This window comes from Equus asinus, chromosome X, assembly GCF_041296235.1.
Source record: "Equus asinus isolate D_3611 breed Donkey chromosome X, EquAss-T2T_v2, whole genome shotgun sequence".
NCBI classification, from domain to species: Eukaryota; Metazoa; Chordata; class Mammalia; order Perissodactyla; family Equidae; genus Equus; species Equus asinus.
The window spans coordinates 22922635-22946893 of NC_091820.1; the positions used below are offsets into that span (position 1 = coordinate 22922635).

Consider the following 24259-nt stretch of genomic DNA (forward strand, 5'->3'; position numbering starts at 1 on the left):
ACTTTTGCCTGGAAGGACAGATTCCCGTTATTCGAGGCCTCTCAGGGTCCTTTCCAAAAGATTCCCAGGCTACCCTCCTTCCTCTTCAGTCTTCTGAAAACTAAAACTCGCAAAGCGGTGGCGTTCTGTGGATTGGCTAGTACTAAAATATCCATTGGGTGGCAGTAACACTATCCTCTTTATGACTTGCAGCAAACCAGAGAATGCATTCAATCAAATGAACCGATCTTGTAGAAACACTGGAATCATTTATGCATTGCAGTTTCTCTTTCTTGTTTTCGCTCCTTCTTCTCTGGGATATTTTGAGTGGATTGTGGCTATTAATCAAGATCTCGTGCTATTCGTGGTTTGCTTGTCGTTTTCGCTCAGGATTAGCATCATTCAAGGCAAAAGCAAAGCTGCTTTCTTTCCCCCACTCTTTTTTGAAAAATCATTTTTGGGGGCTGCTGAAGAGAGCTAGGACCCAGGAGACACCTTCCCAAACAGCAGGGGTTGTGTGCTTTCACATAGCAGTACTGTACAAGGAAAACCCCGTCGGATCTGTTATTGCGGGATACTTGTGAAATATACATAGGATTCTTTCTTATGGCTGCATCCCGGATCTGGAAATTTTACTTGGGGACCAAGAGGATCTGAAAGGCTACATGTACACAGAAGATTTGCAAGCAAGACTCTGATTCTTGTCATAGAGCTCACAGACTTCCTCACTTACTGGCCTTTTTCCTTCCTTTTTTTTTTTTTTTTTTTTTTTAAATTTCTTCCCTCTTTTTCTGCTCTCTCCTCTCTCAGTTTCTCCTTTCCTGTCTGCCTCGTTTTTTTTTCTCCTGGTCTTCTTTTTTTTCCTGCTCTGCACCTGGATTGTATCTTCACCAAACAATCGGGCACTTTGAGAACTAACTGGAGGCAGTCTTGTAGGGAAGAGCTGTATGGAATTATCTGCTTTTATGGTGAACTTGGCATTTGTGAATGGGTATCTTGTTCACGAAATTAATTGCTAGCAAAAACAAGAAAAAGAACACAGGAGTAAAACGTGGATTTTTCTGAATACGCATTGTGATGACCAGCAATTACCTTACCGACTGATATCCAGAGGAGAATAATTTGGAAGACTGTTGTGGGTAAGGTCATTTTATACATGCAAACCCATCAGTGGCATGAGCAAACTTAGGCGTTTGTAATGAGAATGGGTGACTTGGATGATTGCTGCATCGCATTGATGGCTGTGATGTGGCTGTTATTGGCACTGAATGGAATAACTGCAGTTGGGTGTGTTGGTGTGTGTGCGTGTGCATGTGTGTGTGTATATGTGGGTCTGTATTCTGAGTGTAATGGAAAATAAATCAAAGCATCACTCCCCCCTCCAATTATTTTGATATGGAAGAGTGTCTTGAATTAATTCCGGGTAGACACTCTTTTGTTTGGATGCAATATTTGTGGCTCCTGTGTTCTGGAAGGGGTAGCAGCAGTGAAAGGAACACTTACTGAAGAGCCCTATTTAAAATGAAACGAGCTACTCTTTATTCATTAAAAGAAATATGTTTTCAACTCAGTGCAGCATTCTGCTGCATTTCACAGCCGCAATGGGACCAGGGACATCCCACTTGTCAAGTTCTTAAACTTTAAGGTGATAATCATTGTTAATTATTCTCTAGGTTGTGATTATTGGAGATTATTAAGTACCCTGGGCTACTTTTTTAACCACTGGATTATCATTCAGAGTTAAAAAGAAAAGAAAAAGCTGATTATGATGACTGAAATAGAGAATAGTGCAATATTATTTTAAATGTTACCATAATGCTTTCTTTCTCAAGTTCAATTGCTGAATAATATAATTATTTCCCAATACCCTAAATAGCTAAAGCTGCGACCCACGTGCAGGGGAGTCGAAGGTCTGGAAGCAGAGACCATCCTTTTATTGCAATGCAGCCAGCTTTCGAAATGCAGGCAATTACACACTTCCCTTAACCTTAAGTTGAAGATGTGTCCTATCTGCTACATCTATTTTACCCTTTCGGTAAAAAGTTAGAGACTAGAGCATGAAGGATGCTTAAGCATATTCTGCTTGGGAAATGGGATAAAAAAATCAATATTGATGACGTGGTTCAGTGCACTGTACTGCAATGCTAAAGTCCCATATTCTGTACCTATGATGGGAGAATGGAGCATTTACATGTGTTATAAATCTCGCCTGGTAGATTGATCTGAAGGGGAGGGGAGAAGATATGTGGATATGTAGGAAGATGGATGGAAGTCGTGCATAATCGGTGATTATGTAACTTCATTACATCAGCGAGCTTCAGTCAACTATAGTGAGATGAAATGATTGTATAGAGACAGGATCCATCACCCTGTTAACTTTTGAAGGCTTGTAACAGTTAACAGAGGAGGAGGAGGGCAGACAGAAATTAGCTCCAAGGGTCCTGTAAATCCTGATCTCTCTGGCGAATTTAACATGAGTTTTCTCCTAGTGAGTTTCTGAGGGACAGCAGATCATGTAAGCTTTAGGGCTGGACAGGAGCAATTTTAGCCACACCCGTGGAGAGTCAAAATTAGTCCCCAATGTTTCACAAGTGCCCCATTGAGTAATTGGGGCTGAAGATCCCAGCCAAGGTCATAGTTCTGTACCCTATGATTGAAATACATGACCCCAACTGAGTAGAAAGTTAAATCCATTGAAATGAAGACTGAACGGAATGACTATTTGGGGTCCACTCTTCCATTTTTCCTGGTAGAGCTTGATGCAGATTTCAATCTGGTGGTTCCCTCAGTAAAAAGGATTGCTTCCACAGGGTATCGGAAATGAGTGTTTTGTACCTTTATCTTTGCCTTGACAACCTCTTTCTGGGCCATTTTAACCCTCTGGGAAAAAGAGAAGTAAAAACCTTCAAAGGTGATGATATCCTGTTAAATTAAAAAATAAATGGCAATGAATTCATTATTAACCCAAATCCCAGAAATAAAGAGCAATCCATTTTCAAGTTTTACTTATTGAATGGTTTAAAGGACATGTTGCAGCTGCCTGTGACTTTTACCATGAGATGAGACAAATGTACTGTGCTTGCTGTACAGGGGAGGGAATACTGCAGAATAAAATGTCATTTTCCTTGATGTTTTATTTGGAGCTGTGATTTTCTTTACAAGAAGATATACATCAGCTCCTTTTGGGCTTCTACTGTTTTAGGATCTGTTTTTCCCTCAATGTATTATATATTCCCTCAAAAAGAAACTGCTAAAACCCTAACTCTGTTAAATTAAATCACCTTATCATCTAGTTGTGCTATTTCCTATTTCCCCTTACATTTATTTTACAAAAGAGGCTAAGGGACTTTTCTATCATGGAGATGAGATGATTCTTTTTCCTATGGAGTCAGGTGCAGGATCTAGACATCTACTAAGTAACTTTGAAAAGATCTGCTTACCCCAAATCAGAATGGTGGGATGGTGGAATAAAATTTTGAGCTCCGATATTTGAGATGACTTTCTTATTTCTGCAGGACATACCCAAACATTGATATATTGTGCCAAGGGATTTGGAGGTTTGGTGTTGATATCGTATAGGAAATTGGATGTGAAGTTAACTCCTGATTCCTTCCTTCAGGGGTCAGGGTAACTCTACGGCTGCTTCCAGTCTGTTAGTCTCCAACTATGTGCAGAAATATAGTCTGCGATGATTTTTCCTGTACTCCTTATGTTAATATTTTATAAATGTCTTCTTCAGTTGTTTTCTGACATAAGCCACACATATGTTACCAAACAGGGCATATTCTAGAGGTTTTATAAGCTCATTACTGGATGGAAATAATACTAGAATGGAAAAAGAAGTCTCTGAAAAAAAGACACTAACCGTGAAACATACATACGCATGTAATTGTTATCCTTTTACTTGAAGACTGCATATATTCACATTAGGAAAGATAGTTTCAATCTTTTTAATGGCACTTTATAACCTGTTACTTTCTTTTGGAAGAAGATTATGTAACTGAGGCAGGTTATGGCATTTTTCTTAAGTATCCTACAAATCAATAATAAAAAGCTTTGCTTAATAGGAAAGCGTTTAAACATGAAGGCAGTGAATAATTTAAAGTATAATATCTATTTCTCTACTTTATTGCCATTTTGTCAGCCCAAGTTATGTAGTTAGATTAGAAAATGTTAGGGAAAATAGAAGAAGAAATACCATTTACAGATATGGAAAGTAATAATTTTGTTTCCTGACCAGTTGCTTCAGCAAACTCAGGAAATTTAGCTGATAAGTAATCACAGTATTCCTAAAGCTGGAGAAAAATTTAAAAGGAATTTTTATGATGTTTGTAATGTATGTGAAAAAATCATGTTATTGCTAAAATGACAAATATATAAAACATTTTTCAGCACAACTGAACTTTTAGGATTAATTTAAGGTTTATATTTCAGAATCTTTTAGTCTGTTAAACATTGAAGTGTTTGGGATATACTTTGTCTTACAACGGATATGATCTTTGGTGTTTGGCAAATCTTGTGTTTTTATAAAGCGGACTACTCTGTAATTTGTGGCAACTAAAGCTCCCAAGAGTTAATTAATGAGATTTAAAAGTAGCAAGTTTTCGGTAATGCTCAACTTATAAAGCATAATTATAATGGCACCATTTGGGCAGCTATAGATAAGGCCATGTCAGCATTTTTATTATTAAATTTCAATCCTATTTCCATTAGTTGTATCAGGAATCTCAAAGAGGAAGGAGCTCAGCCTTCTGAGACATCCAGGTATTGTAGAATTCAGGGCTAGGTCAGAGGGCCTGAGTTACACTTTAGGCTCTGTGTGTCTTGTGACTTCTGCCCCTGTATTTTACCTCTCAATGTACAAGATAATCATTTAAAAAAATAGGATGGTTACGTATTGCGCTAAAGAAACGAGATGTGTGTCTAAGTCCTTACCATCATGCTATGTCTTAGAAATATAGGGAGTTATCGTCATTAAGGGTTTCCCAAAATCTTATGAATTTGACAGTGCATTTTTTTCTCACACCCTTACTGTAAATCTTTATCGGTACTTCCCAGTATCAATTACAGTTAGCTGGTAGGGAAGTAACACAGACAAAAGCTAACTTTCACTTAGTACTCAGGTTTTTAAGCAGTACTCATATGGGAATACAGTTGTCTTTAACTAAAAAAATAGTTGCTTTTCAATAACAATCAAAGAATGATAATTAAAGGTTTTGTGAGAGTGTCTTAAGCTGATTGCTTTTCTTCTTTTTTATGCTCCTGAGTACTTAAGTGTTTCTGGTTTTGGTGCCAAGAGTTCATAAACAAATGTTCACAAACAAACTTGATGCTACCACTTGAAATGGGTCAATTGACCAAAAAGCTACTCTCATCTATCACTTTATTAACAAAAGCATAATGGGTTTGAATGCCAGTTGTAATAGAGGACATAAGAATATAAAGATAATAGTTCTGTTTTGGAATTTGCTAGTTGCAATAATTACTAACGTTCTTTAGGGGGAGGCAATCCCCCGTGTGTCACTACTTCTAGTGCATTTCTTTAATGGTCTTGTATCTCAACATAAATAAATTTACATATATGAGAAGGGCAAAGTTAGTGATATGACCTTCCATACATGTTTTTAAGTGACTGGCTAATCAAGTGAAAAAGTCAGCTTTTATATTTTGGTTAAGGTAGAATTGGAAAGTGGAAAATTAACCCTGTAAATAAAAGTGAATATACCGGACTTAAAGAATTTTCCTGCTATAGAGCAACCTCCTCTTCCAACTTCCCAGCGGCTTGCTTTTTATGTTAAGGATCCCCAATATTTCTTTGTTTCAGATGAATTTGACCGGGCATGTTTATCTGACTTCATTGATGCCTATAAACAGTAAGCAGTCTTTTCCTTTCACAGATTTTAAACATGTATATTCCTTACATCTTACGGAAATGCTTTGGATTTGCTCTAGCAGATTTACAAAGGAATATTAGAGGAATGTAGACAGGCTTGTTTATTTGACAAATTCTGCAATCACCTTACAAATATGCTTTTAATTTTCACCCAGAGAATGCCACCCTGGAGTATCTTACACTGCAGATAGCATTCCATGACAGGCCAACCACATGGCTCAGTGGACAGACCCTTGATGCTTACCCTGACCATTGGCTTACAATGAAAGATCCTTAATTGACATGCTTTTTTGGTTCCCCTGTGTAGAAACAATATTCAGGTACCAAAACTCTAAGACTCCTAAGGCTTTTAGCTTTAGAGAAAGGATGACTGACCAGCCTGGTGTTGCTTTCCTATCACACAATCTGAAATTGCTAAGCAGTGAACTGTGAATAAAGCAGAGGGAGAAAGCAAAGTTCTTTAATATTTTTCTTCTGAAAATCTGCTCTTTCCTGTTTTCATAATACAACATTAAAAGGAATCTTTTTCAAGACAAGCTATTCAACAGGAATGTTATAGCTACTATGTTCAGGCAAATAAAATAAATGGCACTAAATGAGCTATTTTGTTCATACAAGAGCTATATGTCTAAGAATATATATTTAAGAGTAAAATTAAATTGTATTTTGTAATATTTCCTAAGTCAGGAAATTGTGTGTAAAGTTTGGACTCACCAAAAAACTGAAAAGGACTGTGAATTGTGATCACATATTTATAGACATTCACTCTTTCAATATGTTTGCTAATTATGTAGCTTATACTTTATATGAATTATAATAAATCACTATGAATAATCATAAAGTTATTCATAGTGGTTTATTTTCTCATGGCCTGATCAAAGTGAGTTAATTGGTAGGTTCTTACCCTATCAACATTTACATGTAATACAACTATGACTTAGTATAGTGATCTTCATCATTTTCTGGTATAAAGTTCCCCATTTTAAATTTAAGAAAATTGGAAGCCCACTTAATCATAGTTGTACTTTCAGTTACAATTGATTGAGAAAATGCATAATAATAGTAACAATAAATTATTATGAATATAATAATTCTTTAAAACATGAATTTGTGTATAGTCACAATATGGTCTACTTAGATCTTTGAAATACATTGTTTACCTACATAGCAAGTTTGGCGTATACGTAGATTCTAGCCCCCATGGAGTAACTCCTGCAGCCCTGGTCTAGAGCCAAAATACTTGCATTGCATATGCACATGAATTATGTTTATCTTACATACAAAATGAAAGGCAAGTGCATATGGTGGTGGAATGTAGATCAAAGAAGTTGGATTTTTGGATGCATAGACTCGGAGTATCTAATTTCCTAAGAACATATATTGAAAGTTCCAACACAGGTAAACTCATATTCAAATTTTAGGATTCAACTATTATAACTTAAAATTGTGTGATATTACAAAGTAATTGCATTTTAAAAGATAAAATAAACAGTTTTATTGCAGTCAAAATGAAAATGAATTATTATGAATATAGCCAGAGGTGATTACAGTGGCCTCATAAAAATCTAATGAAATTATATACAGTGTAGGAGTAAAGGATGCTCCATCGTGTTATTTTAGCCAACAAGGAAATTCTGAACCAGAGGAAGAAATTATGTTTCCAAGATCTCACAATTCGTTGTCTCTCCCATGATGCATGATTCTGGCTTCTTGATATGATACGAGCCCTGGGTATTTTAGTCACATAGCAATATGTCCTGGCATAAATTTTTTTTTTTTAACGATATGCAGCATAAGCAAAGAAATTGTTCTTGTTGGGGCTAATTTTAATGCATCTAATCCTTTGGTCTCCAGCTCACTTTACTGACTTGTGATCACTCACTTGATGCCCCCACTCAAAATCTGTGGACTTTATTTTTCCTTTATGCACAGTGTGCCATTCTTGACCTCATTTGATCTCTGGAGACACAATACAGAGAAAGTTGGGAAAATAGGTCACAGGCGGGGCCTCCTTGCCTTTTCCGTACTGTCCTCTTTCCCATTAGCTTTGTATCTCCCCACCTGCAGGGAACTGCTCTTCTTTGGAGCCGCTCCTTTTACCTGACTCTCCTGCACATCCTGCTCTGGACACCTCTGGCATTTAGGACTGCCATCATTGTCGCAGTGCTGCATGCTGCCTTCTTGCTTCTAAAGTCATCCACCCACTAGCGCTCTTATCAAAACATCTTTTAGCCATATTTTATTCCTCTTTGAAGAGATGGAATTTCATATTTAATTTCTTCATCAACAGGGTCACTCGGCTTGCATAGACAACAACGAACCAATTTGAGAATAATGAAGGCAGCATTATTTTTATCAGGTTTGCCAGGCTACCACCACACAGCTACTAAATAAAGGAGATATAGTCATATGTAATATATATATATATATATATATATATTTGTCAAAAATTTTACTAAATGAATCACTGTTAATATGCTAAAGGGAAAAGTTTGGAATAATAGGCTTCTCTCCTTCATATTATAATAATGACATTTGAAGAAAATATGCCATTATTTTTTTTTCCAATCCAGAAAAAACGGCTTCAATAGACAGCAATTTAGATGCTAATGTAGAGATGGGGCTGTGGAGGACATACTTTTATTCCAGTTGGATCTTGCAGTGCCCTCCAGTCTTCCTGGCTAGGCAGCTGCCTAACGTACCTGTTTGAAGAAACGACGCTGGCTATGAACACTATGATGTTCCCAGCCTCTCCGCCAACTTTCTTTCAGAAGGAACACAGCCAGGGGAGCTAAACACAGCAGTAAAAATGGAAAACTGAGAGACTTAGAATGGTATCAGCTATTTTGTGTAAACAAAGCTTCATGTGGCCAAGGGAGAAAATTTGAATGTAACAAATGAATCTGGTGGCTTTCAGAGCTTGGCTTTTGAATACCCCTATTAAAGCCCCTAATTGTTCTCACCATGACAGAACTCCTGAATGGTACTCAAGAGGCTCCTGGCTCCGCAGTGTGCAGAGAAAATGCATTCAAGGGGTCTCTAGGGGTTTTGGACTCTGCTGCTTTCCCTTGTCGGGGTTCTCCTCCAGGGCCCATAATAACACAGTCACAGAGCAAGCCGCTCATGTCCCTGGGTCTGCTCATCGCAATGAGTGAACAGTTTAGCTTAGCTCCAGGAGGCCAGTGCCTATCTCTTTTGTATTTCCAGGGCCTAGGATCGTGCACGGCATATAGTAGGTCATCAGTTCATCACTGTTACATGAACAAATACTTAAGCATTTAGTGACAGCAAATCAGTTTTAGATCAGTGTTTTCCCAAATCCATGCTGCATAGTAAACTGAGACAAAAACTGCTGACTTAGAAATGTATAAACAGAAAATTGAGTAATAAAAGAGAGAGGATTAATATTAGGTAGTTTGTAACCTGTGAATAGACTAAGGGAGAAGAAACAGCTGACCCTTCCTCATTTTCTCCCTCCCTCCCTTTCTTACTTCTTTCCACTTCCTTCTTTTTTCTCTCCCCGCTTTCTTCCTTCCACTCCCACCACAGATATTTGAGTGCCTTCAGTGTGCAGGGTGCTATAAGAGGGCCTGTAAGGGATATAGATATGAGTGACGTCATATGTCTGGGCCCAAAGATGGTTGGTCAGGGGTAGGGGTGATTAAAAAATCATACATAACTATAATTCAAGATAGTCTACTATGTATACTTCTAAAAGAGGTGTCAAGTATGGTACAGGCTCAGGAAAGGGTAAGAAGACATGCATGCAGAGGGACTAGGAGAGGCTAGTTGAAGGAGGTGAGGGTTTACGTTAGACTTTGAAGGAGTTCACGTTGGTGTGGAGAAGATACAACATTGCAGATAGGGGGGAGATCAAGAACAAAGATTGTAAGCAGGAGCAAAGGGAGTGTCCTTAGGAAGAGTTGATGTTCTACTTTCCCCAGAGAATGTGGTATGTGATACAGAATGTAAGAAGATGCAGCTGGAGACCCAAGTCGCAAAGTCTGGCAGGGAGGAGCCAATGGAATGGGGTTTGATGAGCATAAGGAAAGCAGAATATTTTATGGTCTGCTCAGGTTTATGCTTTAAGAAGAGAGGAACAAATTAAGAGTCTGTATGTCTAGGGTACCTTTGATTCCCAGTTTTGTGAATTTCCCAAGGACTCCCGAATTCCATCTTCATTCCAGATTTCTTCATGTTGAATATCTGTTCTCAAACAGCCATCATGGGCTCACTTCATTTCCTTTCTTCTTTCCTCCTTTCTAAGACTAAATGACTATTACCAGTGCTAGACAAATGCAGAGGCCCAAGTTTAAAATTAACTATTTTTTTAAAGCAGAAGGCAACATTCTATAATGGACGTAGCCATTCAACCTACCTTTGCTTACTAGTATTAAAAAGATGCTACCTGCCCTAGCAAAAATGCTGTGATTTAAATGTAACTCTTCACTGAGAACGTTTAAAGTTTCTTTCTTTACAGTGAGGGCAACAGGAAAGTGGCTGAAAAGCAGCAATTCATTTGGGAGGAAGTGGAAGTTGGAGAAGGCAGCTGGGGAGAAAAAGAAAAAGGAAAGTGTTTTGTATAATGTAATGGCAAAGTAAAAATATAAATTCCAAAATGGTTTTATGTTAAGATCATATGGAAAAAGAATATTGCTTTAGAGTATAACACACATTCAATAATAAGAAAATAGAATTTATTCCTACTACGTGTGAAGTCTTCTGTTAACTACCAATAATTATAGCAATTTTGAATTGTAGATGGAAATCACAAAGTGAGCCTCCTAAAATTAAAAAAATCCCTCATTTTAGCGGAGTTTAAATTCTTTCCCTTATCAAATACTTTACCTGCACCTCTAATAAGTTGAAGAAAAAAAATCAGTAGGGATTGTCTTTTCCATACTTTTTCTGACAACTCCATATTGGAAATTCTAGTAAGTCGGGAAATGGCCAAATATTGAAGATAAAATGAAAAGGAATGCAATTTACTTAGGCACAAGCTAAATATTATGTGCCTGATCATTAGTATTCAGCTAAAAGAACAAGTAACACAGTCTACTTGTCAAAACTCACCCCCTTAGCCCTGAGGATTCTGAGTCAATGGAATGGAGCATAGGAATTTGTACTTTTGAAAACCTTTGAGGTCAGTGGGAGCATCAAGGTGTTCCTTGGGAGGGCTTTAGCAGAACCCTCTCAATCTCTATCAGTATTCCCTTCCCACCATACTTTATTATGCTTTTGGATGCTTTCTCAATATTCTCCAAAGCATCCTACCAACTCAGCTTCAACTTTCAAGTCTGAAGCCCTTTTCAACCACAGTGGCACAGGCTAAGACCGTCCTACGCTGAAATTCTAGTGCTGCCACTGTCGCAGATAACTTTTGTGCAGCAAGCGTGGCTTGCGCTGGCCCTTGTTAACCACTGTCTTTCAACCCTATTAAATTAGCAAAATTGCTCCTTCCAATATGCATTTTAATTGATTAACTCTTTCATGTGAATGAATAAGAAATATTATTTGAGGGCCCTGCCTACTGTAAGGATTATGCTTAACTCGGGCTGATGATGTTAAATATAGTTCTGGCCATTAAAAGCTTATGGCCTAGTGGGGAAGATAGATATGTTCTATTGGGTTCCCTGGAAACAGAAGGTTCAGTTACTTCTGAGGCAGAGGGAGAAACTGATTGCAATGTGGTTGCGACTGAGGCCTTAGCAGATCTTATGGGTCCTTCAGAATTGTCTGAAATTGAGTCAAGGTTTGGGGCTTTCTATTCCCACATCAGGTAGTCACTGGCTGTGGGCTTCCCGTGGGAGTGGGTATAATCTTGAGCAAGACACTTTACTGCCACTGCTGAGGCTGCTGAGGGCAATTCCCAGTGAGGGACTCACCTGTGAGCCATCAACGGCAGAATGGGTACATAGGCCATGAAGAGGGGGAATGGAAAGTATTTGGGAGCTCACAAGGACATTTTATTCCTGTGCCCCTTGAGGCACACTGCAATAGTACTGTAGGAAATTACTTAGGAAATACTGGGATATCGTAAATATTTGTTTAAAGGAGTAAAGACACTAAATATTATTAAGTACAAGGCCTTGCTGTGTCTAGATAAATTTCAGAGAATGTGGTTTTCTGAGGAATGTAGTTGAATCCATATTATAATCACTCCTGACATAAGTTACCAGACCATCAATATTTAATGAGCATCTCCTATGTGCCCTGGACTTCCATAGGGAGAAAGGAAGGAGTTGAAAATCCAGGCCCGGAGTATTTACACAGGGCCTATTCTTCTCCAGGGGTTTATGTGCTTGCTTCCAAGGTCAAGAGAAGGAGTTGGTGGGAGGTCAGGGAAGGGACAAGGGAATGGAGTAGAGTAGTGTGGGGCCAAGTTCTCTAATTCCAAAGATAATAAGACAATTGTTTGGGTTGTATGAGACAAGGCTATAAAGAGATAGTGAAAGTTGGCAGAAGGCAAGACTTGATGAACTGAGTGGTAGTGCAATGAGTTGAACGTAGACTTCTAGCACTGAACAGAGTGAAAGCAGTGTTTCATTAGCATTAGTTAATCTGTGATTTGGACCAGTAGGGGGGACTAGTTTTGAATATGATGAATTTGAAGTCATAGAATTAATAATCCTGGAGTTCAATTTTCACTTAAAGGAAGAGTTTCACATACACTATTCACGTTTATATTATGTGAAAATATTAATTTCTTTCCTTAATGCGAGGGAAATGCCATTACTTTAGATTTTTAAATGCTTTCTTCAGCCCTAGTGAGGTGATAGGAGCACCTTCTGTTTTTTATTTCCTGTAAAGATATTCAATCAAGTTGAATAAACTGAGACCAACTGTGCCAGTAATTTTTAAAACTAGTGGCTGTGTCGAAATGGGCAACCATGCACTAAATCATAGAAAATCTGAATAGGAATGAACTTAGTACACCTTCTTCCAGAGGTATAAAATCTCTCTACTATAACTCAAATAATTATCCATTAACTGATGTTCACTTTAATAAACAAGCACTTTGACTATTTTTCCCCTCACTTGACCTGACATTTGACTAGATGGTCAACTCAATTCAGTTCAGCAAATACTCCCAGATTATCTACCTTCTCAATGCTAAATGCAAGCACTAGGCTAGAATGAGCAATTAACTCATTGCCAAAAAAATGAAAGATGTATATTGCTAAGTATTGTAAAAGATTTGTCTTAAAAGAAAAAAGTAGTTACCACCACCTCTGGGCCTGCTCTAAAACATCTGATCCATTCCTTCTCTGGTTCTGGCCTGTCTTTTGTAATTAAAAAAAAAAGTTTATGGTATTTTTAAAAGACCAAGAACTCAATGAAGTTAATATTCCTTTTCCATTACAATACTCCCCTTGTATTTATGGATGTATATGTTTTATTCTTTCATATTATTAAACTTATTAAGAAGGTTTCAATATCTTTATATATTCACTATATACTTTTTCATTCAGTATAACTTCAAGGCTCCAGACTCATAAATTGTTCTATTTTTACTGTTTGCGTCATGCCATTTGTGCACAACACACTTTCCTTTTATCCTCATAGATTTGAGTCAATTGATTTCAGCTTCGCCACACGGAGTGTCACATCCCTTAAAGTAGGTAAGTCATGCTATTTTAAATTTCCTACTCAAAAGATATGTAGGTGGTCTAGTAGATGAGTGATGCCTATGCCTATTGGAACAGACTGTGCATCAGAAGTTATTTAAACCTCATCTATATTTGTAAGGAAAAAAGAATTACTATTTCCTATTTCCAAGGTTGAAATTAGCTTTAATTTCTTAAAGATTGTAATCAGAGAAGGTCGGTTTTTGCTCTAAGCATCTTCCTTGGACTCTTCCAATTTCCCAAAATAAAAAGATTTAAATCTTAGTAGATCTAAACTCATCCTTTATCAGTTGTGGAACTCCTGCTAGCCCACTCTTATTAGTTTTATTGTTACTATGGCTATGATTCCAAAAGTATAAAAAGAATATATATGATAAAGCCTTATCATGTGGCTTTAGTTCAATTTTTGGAGCCTGAAGGATATTAAGAAAATTGAGAGTTCAATTTAACTTCACTAGAATCATTAGTTAAGTCACAGATGTTAAATAGACTTAGCTATTATAATTAAGTCCTTACCATTCCGAGAAAGAATTACAGCACCCAAAGTGTGTATTTGTATATACACAAATTTACTTTCTGAGAGTCTCACAAGGTAACTGGAAATTATTTAATACCAAAGGACAGTCTCTTAGAAAACTTGTTTGTATGAGACCTGTTCTAATTTTATGTTGGGAATATTAAAATGTGGGATAACTTAGAGAAATGCACAAAGTGTGCTGACATATAACCTCAGTGTCTAATGAAAAAGAGCTATACAGACCAGGACATTGACCACTGAATATAAGCTTAAACCAAGGACTCCACGGCTCCTGGCAATACTGTGAGGTGTATGGATTTTGCCTGTGATATACTTCTATCTTCACTTTAAGCAACTCTCTACTTCTCTTGACCCCCAACTGCTAACTGAAATAACTTTGATTTCTGAATGCTAAATGTTCCCCACTACGGAGAGGACTGCTTTTCCCAAGAATATTATGTGCTCCCAAGCCACCACTAGCCATGTCTTTTTCCCATCAAGTTTCCTATTTTTAAAATTGACTTCTGTGTGTCTCCCTCACTTCAATGTAAGGCTGAGAGGATAGGACCTCATTTGTCTGGTTCACCACATATCTTTGGTGCCTAGGAGAGTGCCTGGGCCATAGTATGACTCAACAGTTATCAAAGAGAGGAAGCAGGGAAGGAAGGGAAGGAGGGAGGGAAGAAGGAAGGAAAGAAGGAAGGAAGGATCTCCTAAAGTGTCCTGGTCTCAGCAAGATAATAGAGAAAGAGGAGTTTAATGAAACAGCACAATTAGCCCAGCTTCTTAGATATATGACGTTTGCATTGTAAAGGTTTTGTTCATGATGCAATGTTATTTATATAGGAAAAGTAGTGTCTATTCCATCTCTCAGGTCAGAACACAGGCCCATGACATGCTCTAAACGGCTAGGTCAGTTGATAAAATACCCGGAATGCTAAGCTGAGATCTTAGAACCTATAGCCAAAGGTTTTGCTTACAGCAATAATGCAGAAAAAAACATTTTAGGACCATTAATTTGACAATAATTTTTAAGGTGAGCAAAGCAGGAATAGACTGAAGCCTATATTTAGGCATCTACTGTATTTATATAAACTACAAGGTGATAGAACTCGTATTTTTTAGCTTCATGGCTCTCTTCCCTGCAATGTTTCCTTACACAGAGGTATCCTTCAAGAAGAAGCTTTTAGAAAAACCATTGAATTTTCATTTTTATTCTCCTTCCTAGTATTACTATATCCTCTCCTCACTGCAGAAGATATCATGATATATATGAACTGACATTAGCATCAAGGCAAGCCTGAGTTCCAATTTTGGCTTTAACATTTACTAGCTGTGTAACCTTTGACAGGTTACTTAGTGTTTCAGAGTTTTGGTTTCCAGACCTCTAAAGAGAAAAGAATCCTACTTTTAGGATTATTGGGAAAAGTAAACATAATATTTGTAAATCATATAGTGCAGTGCTTGACAAATAGTAGCTACTCAATAAATGGTGATCCTTATTATTTTAATATTTTAACATGTGTTATATTGTTAAAATATAGTGGTTAAGAACACTCATTTTACTGATCTGTGAGCAGCATTTGTACCATGGATCATTCCTTCACCTTGGCACATTTTCTTCACTTGGCTTTCAGGATAGCACTATCTCTTGTTTTAACTTCTATTTCATTGTTTACTTCTTTTCCGTTCCCTTTGCTGGTCTCTTCTCTTCTCTCTTCTTCATATTGGAATGCCCTATGGCTCAGCGCTTGGTCGTCTTCTCAGTCTGCACTCACCCCTTAGTGATTTCATCTGCTTGCATGGCTATAAATATCATTTCTGTCACCACCTCCTAAATATATATCCCCGCCTTGGTCTCTCTCCTGAACTCCAAACACATATGTCCAAATGCTTATTTGACATCACCACCTACTTGATATTTGCCACTTACCTTGTCCAAAACTGGACTCTTTCCCATCCAAATCTATTCACAGTTTTCCCATCTCAGTCGATTTCAGTTTTATCTTTCCATTTGTTCAGGCCAAAAATCTTGGAATCACCCCTCATTCCTCTCTCCACTTCTCGCACACCACATCCATTGTGTCATCAAGCCCTGTCGGTACTATCTTCACACATATCCAGAATTTAACCACTTCTCACCTTTAAACACTACTATCACTTTTGCTGGAGCCTCCATCATCTCTTCCCTAAATTGCTACAGTAACCTCCAAACTGACTCCAGGCCTCTGGCCACTGCCTTCGACAATCTATTCTCCATACAGCAGCTACAGTTGTCCTTTGGAAATGGAAGGCAGATCGTGTTGCTCTACTGCTCAAAGACCTGCAAAGTTTGCTGGTTTTACTCAGAGAAAAAGCAAAATACTTATAATGGCCTACATTGGCTTACATTACTTCTTTGACTTCATTTCCCCTACTCATCCAGTCTTTTCTTATTTCTCTCCATCCTCAACTTGCTATTCTATGAACATGACAGCTAAGTTCTTGCCTTAGGACCTTCACACTGGCTGTTCTCTTTATCTGGAGCATTATTTCCCAGAAGTCTCAAGGCTGACTTTCTTGCCTCCATTATTTTCGGCTTTTATGTGTCATTTTGGCATTTATGTGTCATATTCTTCATGAGACCTACCCTGACTACACCCTCTAAAACTGCAACACACCCACCTCCACATTCCTGATCTGCTTATCCACTTCCACTTTTTAATTATTTTAGGCACTTCCTACCTTGTAACATTTTTCATAAGTTATTTCTTTATTATGCTTATTGGTTATCACTAGAGTTTTAGCTCTGCAAGAACAGGGATCTTTGCCTGTTTAGTTCACTGAGGTATTCCAAGCACCAAGAACAGTGTAAATTTGGTGAAAAATTGTGAAATGATTAAGTATTGTTATAAAACAGAGATAATAATCATCCATACCTAATGATACTGTTGTGAAGATTTAAATAAGATGATGCAGTTAAAAGTATTTTATCACAAGGCCTGACACTGTTAGGAACTCAATAAATGGTGGCTATTATTAAGTGTCTCAATGCCAGTTAATTCACATGATGTATGTACACCAAAAATCAAAAGTATTACAACATGAACTTTTTCTTGCAAATTAAAGTTTCACTAATTAGCACCATGGGAAGAGAATATCTGCCCTAGGTATAGACAAGCATATTCTATGTTATTAGGTTCACCTAGTAAAGGACAAAGATATACAAATATTCAGCAATAGTTGATGGCTCACATACGTCAGTAAAATGACACTGTTCTTTTTACTTTATACCAGTTAAACTTCATATAATTAAGAAGTTAGTGACAATTAAATATTCTTTAACATGGGAAATTTTTAAAATATTGCCATAAGATGATTTACAAGATTACTGAGAACTCCCCAAGAGTTAGAGCTGACAAAAAAATGATATTCCCACTATGCATTTTAATGAATAACCAATTTTCTTTTTTTTGTAGATTCCAATGACAGTTTGAATTGTTCAACATATTTAAATTTTTTTGGTTCTTTTCCACATTTTATAAATAGAAAAAATAATAATTGTAATGTCGTTTTCTTATGTGCATCACAAATATAGGTTTTAGCGTGTGGGATTCAATAGAAAATAATACTTTATTTTTCTCTTTATTTGTGAAAACACTGAAAAATAGTTATAACTGGAAGCCTTTTGTAAGTCAAAACAAAAGTATTATTTCTGACTATTGAATGGATGTTCTCATTTTGTCTCTTTCCCAATCATCAGTTGCCTATTCTAATAAAATACATTCATTCTTCTATATTTCATTCATATAGCTTAATCTTTTCCAGAGAACTTACAAATGTTTTACTGCCTGCCAAGCCTTGTGTAATTAAACTAGATGACAGAATGTGCCCATAGTTTATTCTGTGGATCTTTGACTATAGATGCAGAGGCTTACATTAAGTCAGGAGTGAATGATACACTTATATATCTTTCTTTTTCCACTAAAAATATTTTAAGGATGTTGACACTGGAGTTCACTAAACAGGCAATTTGTGAATAAATCTACTGTCATTCTTTTCTTATTCTTTCATTTTCTGGGTGTTCTTCATACAACTCCATTTCCTTTCTCCAAGCTTGATATGTTCAGATATTCGACTCTTCTCCCCAAGGTTCACTAATTGTTTTACCTCCAGAAAAAGGGTTAAACATGAAAGAAGGAGGGGAAAAGAGAAGAATGGCAAACTTCACTGTATTGTCTAGATGCTACCTTAGATCTGAACAGTATAAGTTTTCTTCTGTTTTAGAAAGAACCACTTTTTCTAGCATTTTTATTGCCACTCATGCCTACTTTACTTTGTTACTCCTCTGCTGGTTGTGGGTGGATGGAGTTTGACTATTTCAGAATAGTTACTGGTGGGTGGGTTCAAGAATCTCTAGTGGGTTGAGAAAAAAGCCATGTTTATATAGATAGTGATCCTTCTATTAAAATCCTGAGAGTGAGTAATATTTAATGGCTATGTTCACCACGCACATAGCAGAGTCCATCTGTACAGGAACTGACAGTATCTGAAGAGAAATCCATGGGGGCTTTGGATTCCTATAAAGGATTTGCGTGCAGGGGTTCTAACCTCCAAAATTTGATTTTGTTACTAGGTACACAAAGTTTCTCCTGAGGGCATGACATGGGCCTGGATATCTACGGGTCTATACAAGTACAAGATGCGGTGAATTAGTTAAGACTTAGCTTTCTCCTACTGCAGCACATCACAGCACACAGCTTTAGGGCCTTGTGTACATTGCTTTGACTGTAGATGTAACATATTTATGTTGATTGCTTTATATTGAAAATCGCTGTGGTAGTCACATGATCTACTTAGATGCCAAGTGAGTGCATTCTCTTCTTTGATTTGAAACCCATTTCTTTTATATTTTGAAATACAGAGCTGGTAGAGACCAGTGATGCTGTGTGTACATCGAAAGCACTATTAAATTTAGAGAACACTTTCTGTACAGCCAGGCCACCAGAAATAACAAACCTTTCAAAATATAGAAGATTTTTGTTGGTTGTTCTTGAAAGATCATTTCACCTAAAGTGATATTTAGACTCTAATAAATTCTAAACAGATATCATTATATTCTCATTTTCTGTCTTTTCTGTGCCCGAGAAAATGTCTTACCTTAATCTTTACCATTTACCTTAATCTTCAGAGATTGAGTAATCATTGCTATTCATGACCCACTTTATTAAACAATACTATTAGGAAAGCATGGGATTTGGGTAGCTACTAAATATGTACATCTGAAGCATAACTTTTATAAGCAGAGACCTGGTATTCAAATTACATTTATTGTTTTGTAATTATCATTCAAAAACTCAACATGTTAGGACAATTAAAGGTCTAAATAGTTCAAGATAGCCCATTTAAAAGAACATTTTACTCTCATTTTATTGGCAAGTTTTAAGACTGAAATTTAAAAAGGCAAAAATGGACATAATTTAGGATGTACATTATAACGGAAAAAGAGAAAATGCTAAATGATTTTGGGAAAAAAGATATTTATATCTTTTATAACTTCTATAAGTGATGCAACTTCTATAAGTGATTTTTCTTTTCCTGTTCTTTAAAGAATGAAATAACGTTACATGTAACAGACAGTACCAAATTCAGACTGACATTAAGATGTGAATATTTTAAATAAGTGATATATTTTAATTTGACAATTTGAATCTAATATAAAATGCAAATCGCAATAGTCCTTAATGTAGAAAAGGGGAAAAATGTAGTGATTGAGTTTGGGGAAATTGTAAATTGGGCAGATCTAGCCAGCTGCAATGATGAACAAGGCTTCCTTTATTATTGCTTCAAGAAAAGCTATTGAGTGGCTAGCACAAAGTAGCTGCTTGAATGCGGGAATATCCAATATCCCTTTGAGAGGCGTATTTGATTATACATTTTCCCTTTACCCTCTTGTTTCTCTCTAACTCTCCAAGTTCCACAAAAAGTCTCCATGATCTCTGTTGTTATTCTTGGTGTTGTTTTTTGACCCATAGGTGACACTACTGACAACTACTGCTATCTATGTAAAATGATCTGTATCAGTCTTTAACTTTATACCTGATCCTATTGTTTCTTTGTTTAAAATCCTCCCATAAATCCTTGGTGCTTACAGGATTAACTGTAGAAGGGTTAGCTTGACAGGCATTGTTTTACTATCTGGTTCAATAATTCTTTTTCAGCTTCATTTTACACTCTGGTCAAAATGACTTCTCAGCATGCATATTCTTTCACAGTGCTGAATACACAGACACACAGACTGCTCTGGCATGTGCTTTCCACTAATTTCTGCCTGGAAAACTCTTATTCATCCTTCTATACCCATCTCACGTGTCTCCTCTGTTAAGGCTTCCTCAACTTCTCCGGTAGAGTGTGGTATCTAAGACCTCTCCCAGCTGCACCCTCCATCACCCCCAATAATCAGAATACAAATTTCTATTAAAGTGCTTATTTTACTGTAATTAGTTTCTCTCTCTCTCTCTCTCCTGTTAGAATGGAAGCTTCATAAAGGCCTGAGACATCTCTGAGAAAATTAGCCCAGTGTACAGGGCTCATCATAATAGATCCCAATGAACAGTTGGTTGATTGAATGAATGGATCTTCACTTGTGGATTTTGCACAACCTACAGTTGTGGGTGCCAATTCAATGTGCAGAGCTGGAAGCTGTTTGCAGCTCTTCCAGTCAGTTTTATGGTCTGCCAACACATTCTTGGTTGTTGTACACTCCTCACTGATAGGATTTTTCCCAACAGTACTTGGCTTGATTACAGTGTTCAAAATTGTTTTTTACCGTGTCTGGGCATTTTTTTTTTTTCCTTGCTTGACTTCATTCTCTCAGTTTCTGTACAGCAGGCTGCGGGGACATCCTGTTGTTACCCATTCCTCTCCTGTGCCTTGCCCATCCAAGTATCTTTGTGACAAGAAAGGCTAGGAGGCTGGCCAGTTTCCCGTATCTTGTTGCTGGTGATCCTGTATTACAGTAGGCATTTGAGTGGTGAACCTGGGCATGCTGCCACAGCCAGCAGTGAAGGTGAATGCATTCCAGTGCCAATAAGGACTAAGGCATGGAAGTAAATCCATGCAGAATTGACTATGTCAGTGCTTTCTAGTAAAGGAGGAGATTATACATGCAAAGGGCACTGGTAGTAGCAGGCATTATTTTGTTACTTGTAGTTCCAGACGAAAGAACACCAATATTTTTCACCTTAATTGCTGTTTTAGCAAGAAACTGATGTTAATGGAAAGTACTGTGTCCATGTTGCTTGTGTTGCCTCACTCTGCTCAGGGATAGAGAACTGAATGGTATATAGTCCTACAGGTCAGTGCTTCTCAAACACGCACATGGATCACCCAGGGGATTTTGATTCAGTCTATCTGGGATAGAGCGAACAGTCTGAACTTCTAAAAAACTCCCAGGTGATACTATGATGCCAATATTATTGCTCTGAGGACCTCACATTGAGCAGCAAGGATGTAGATGAAGGAGTGAGCTCTTCAAAAAGCAGTGCCAGCTAATGGGCATGCACTACATATCTTGTGTGCCTCAACGATGCCACAGGACGACAAGAGCATGCCCCAACACAAAATCAATCAGTTCCTCCATCACCGCTTCATGTTAGTGCAGGTTGTTACTGACAGTGGAAGCACCCCTGAGTGCTTCCTCACACAGGGCTCATTAAGTTCTTTGTGGAGAAGAGAAGAGGTTGGCTACCCGACCAAATCTTTGATGAAAATGACTTAGTACATTTAAGGAGAAAATCGCTTTCTTAAGGTTTGAATATATTAGCTGCAGAGGAAGTGAAATTCAGTTGCCAAGAGCTTAGAGGTCTGCTGAATTTCTACCAGGTCTCTTTTTCGCCTAGCTCTCCAAGAGAGTAGCAGAGCTATGATTTATTGAGCTCCTGCTATAGGCGGGTGCTGTGTCTTAGGTGCTGGAGGTACAAAGAGGCATAAAACATAATCTCTTCTCTGAGGGAGTCTACAATTTACTTCATTAAAGGGTCAGCTTTTTGAGGGCAAGGGTGTGTCTTATTTATCTTTATATTTCCAGAAGTAACACTTAATAACTTCTTATTAATCAAAATGTTGCTAAGATATTAGCATAAGGAGAACATATCATATTTTTAAGACTAAACCATGACACAAATTTACCACATGGTTAGTAGAGCTACAGGTGACAATCACACACCACCTTCAGTGTGTAAATCAGAGCTTCCTAATCCTGCTTTAAACATGAAACGTGGCCTTGGGCTAAATGCTGTATTAGCACCAGTGGTATTCTGCTTGTCAAACCAAAAAGGGCATCCCAGATTTTTAATTCTGTTTCTATATGTAAAATTATATACTCTTTGGGAAGCCACTAAATTTGGCTGTACAGCCAAACTTCTCATAGTGGAGATGAGAGAAGGGAGCAGGTAACTGTAGAACATGAGATAGATGCGCTAAGGGCCAGAAAAGTGAAACACGGATAATGGAGTGGTCAGCAAACAGCCCACAGTCCAAATCCAACCCACCACCTGTTTTTGTAAACAAAGTTTTATTGGAACAGAGCCATGCCCATTTGTATTATCTGTGGCTGCTTTCATGCTAGAACTTCAGAGCTGAGGAGTTGTAGCAGAAATTGTATGACTTGCAGAACCTAAAATCTATCCCTGTAAGATAAAGTTTGCTGACTGCTTAGAGTCTAAGAAGTAGGCTCACTTCTTTTTTTCCCCAGCTTTATTGAGATATAATTGACATATAACATTGTGTAAGTTTAAGATGTACTAATATTGTGGGGTCAGGGCAAGAGAACAAAAAGAGGCCTTCCAACTGTGGCCCACCACTCTGCTATTCCCACTCCTGGCTCTCTCCTGCACTTTGATGGGCCTCATATACATCCTGTTCATGTCCAAGTTTCATCCATCCTCCCCACACTCCTGCCTCACAAACACATGTAACCCTGATCTTCCTTCAAGGGTAAGGATGCACACACAGCACTGTGAAGTCTGTTCTCAGGAACTCAACTAAAAGAAGAGGTCCATAGAGGCCTTAGTAGTAGGCCCAGGGCCTGCTGGGCAAGACGTTTTAAGTTTTGGGGTATCATATGTGGTCTGGAAGGTGGGAGACAAAGGATTTGAGTGTACTCACCTCCTTAGTTCCTCAAGACTCCTTGCCCCATGGTCAGTGGCTTGGCAGGAATAGAGCCAGAGTAGGACTCTCTAAAGGGAGGGACAGGGCTGGGGCCTCTCTGCCTGGGTCTAAGGTTGATACTGCTAAGGAGCCTCATTTAAACTGGAAGCTAGACAAGGGGAATATTAGCAAAGTCTTAGTTAGGTGTGATATTGTGATTTATGATAAGAAATATATATGTGGTCTTCATCCCATTTCTAGTACAGAGCTCCTAAAAACCTTGGAATTCCTAAGTGATGAGAATGATAAAACTATTTGTTATATTAATGAGGTGACTTTTAGACAACACCTAGAGATAGGGGCTGGTTGCCAGGGGAGCCAACCAAGTGATTAGAGGTTTGGAACTTTCAGTGCCACCTATGGGGAGGGCAGAGGGGCTGGAGGTTGAATCAATCACCAACGGCCAATGATTTAATCAATCATGCCTATGTAATGAAGCCTCCATAAAAACCCAAAAGGATGGGGTTTGGAGAGCTTCTGGGTTGGTGAACGCCATACATGGAGTTGCTGGGAGAGTAGTCCACCTGAAGAGGGCATGGAAGCTCTGCACCCTTTCCCCCTGCCTTGGCCTGTGCACCTCTCCCATCTGGGTTCCTGAGTTGTATCCTTTTATAATAAACCGGTGATCTAGTAAGTAAAATGTTTCTCTGAGTTCTGTGAGCTGCTCTAACAAATTAAATGAACCCAAGGAGCGGGTTGTTGGAACCTCTGATCTATAGCCAGTCAGTCAGAAGCACAGGTAACGACCCGACTTGCCACTGGCTTCTGAAGTCCAAAGAGGGGGTCGTTGGAACCTCCAATCTACAGCCAGTCTGTCAAAAGCACAAGTGACAACCTGGACTTGCGATTGGCACCTAAGGTGGGGGCCAGTCTTTAAAGACTGAGTCCTTAACCTGTGGAATGTGACGCTATCTCCGGGTAGATAGTCTCACAATGAAGTTGAATTGTTGGATAGCCAGCTGGTGTCCAAGGATTGCTTGGTGGTGTGGGGGAAACTCCCCTCATCACACTGAAATTGGGTGTGCAGAACCCAAAGATTAGGCCTTGATAATT

At 38.1% G+C, this 24259-nt stretch overlaps 1 protein-coding gene across 1 annotated transcript in view; it reads left to right on the plus strand.

Annotated features, from left to right (window-relative positions):
* The first annotated feature begins 204 nt into the window (after positions 1–204).
* IL1RAPL1 (interleukin 1 receptor accessory protein like 1) overlaps positions 205–24259 on the plus strand; it is a 1280310-nt gene continuing 1256255 nt past the window's right edge. The window contains exon 1 of the mRNA XM_070502686.1: positions 205–1118. The gene's annotated coding sequence lies outside the window, so the exon portion shown is untranslated. The remainder of the gene's footprint in view (positions 1119–24259) is intronic.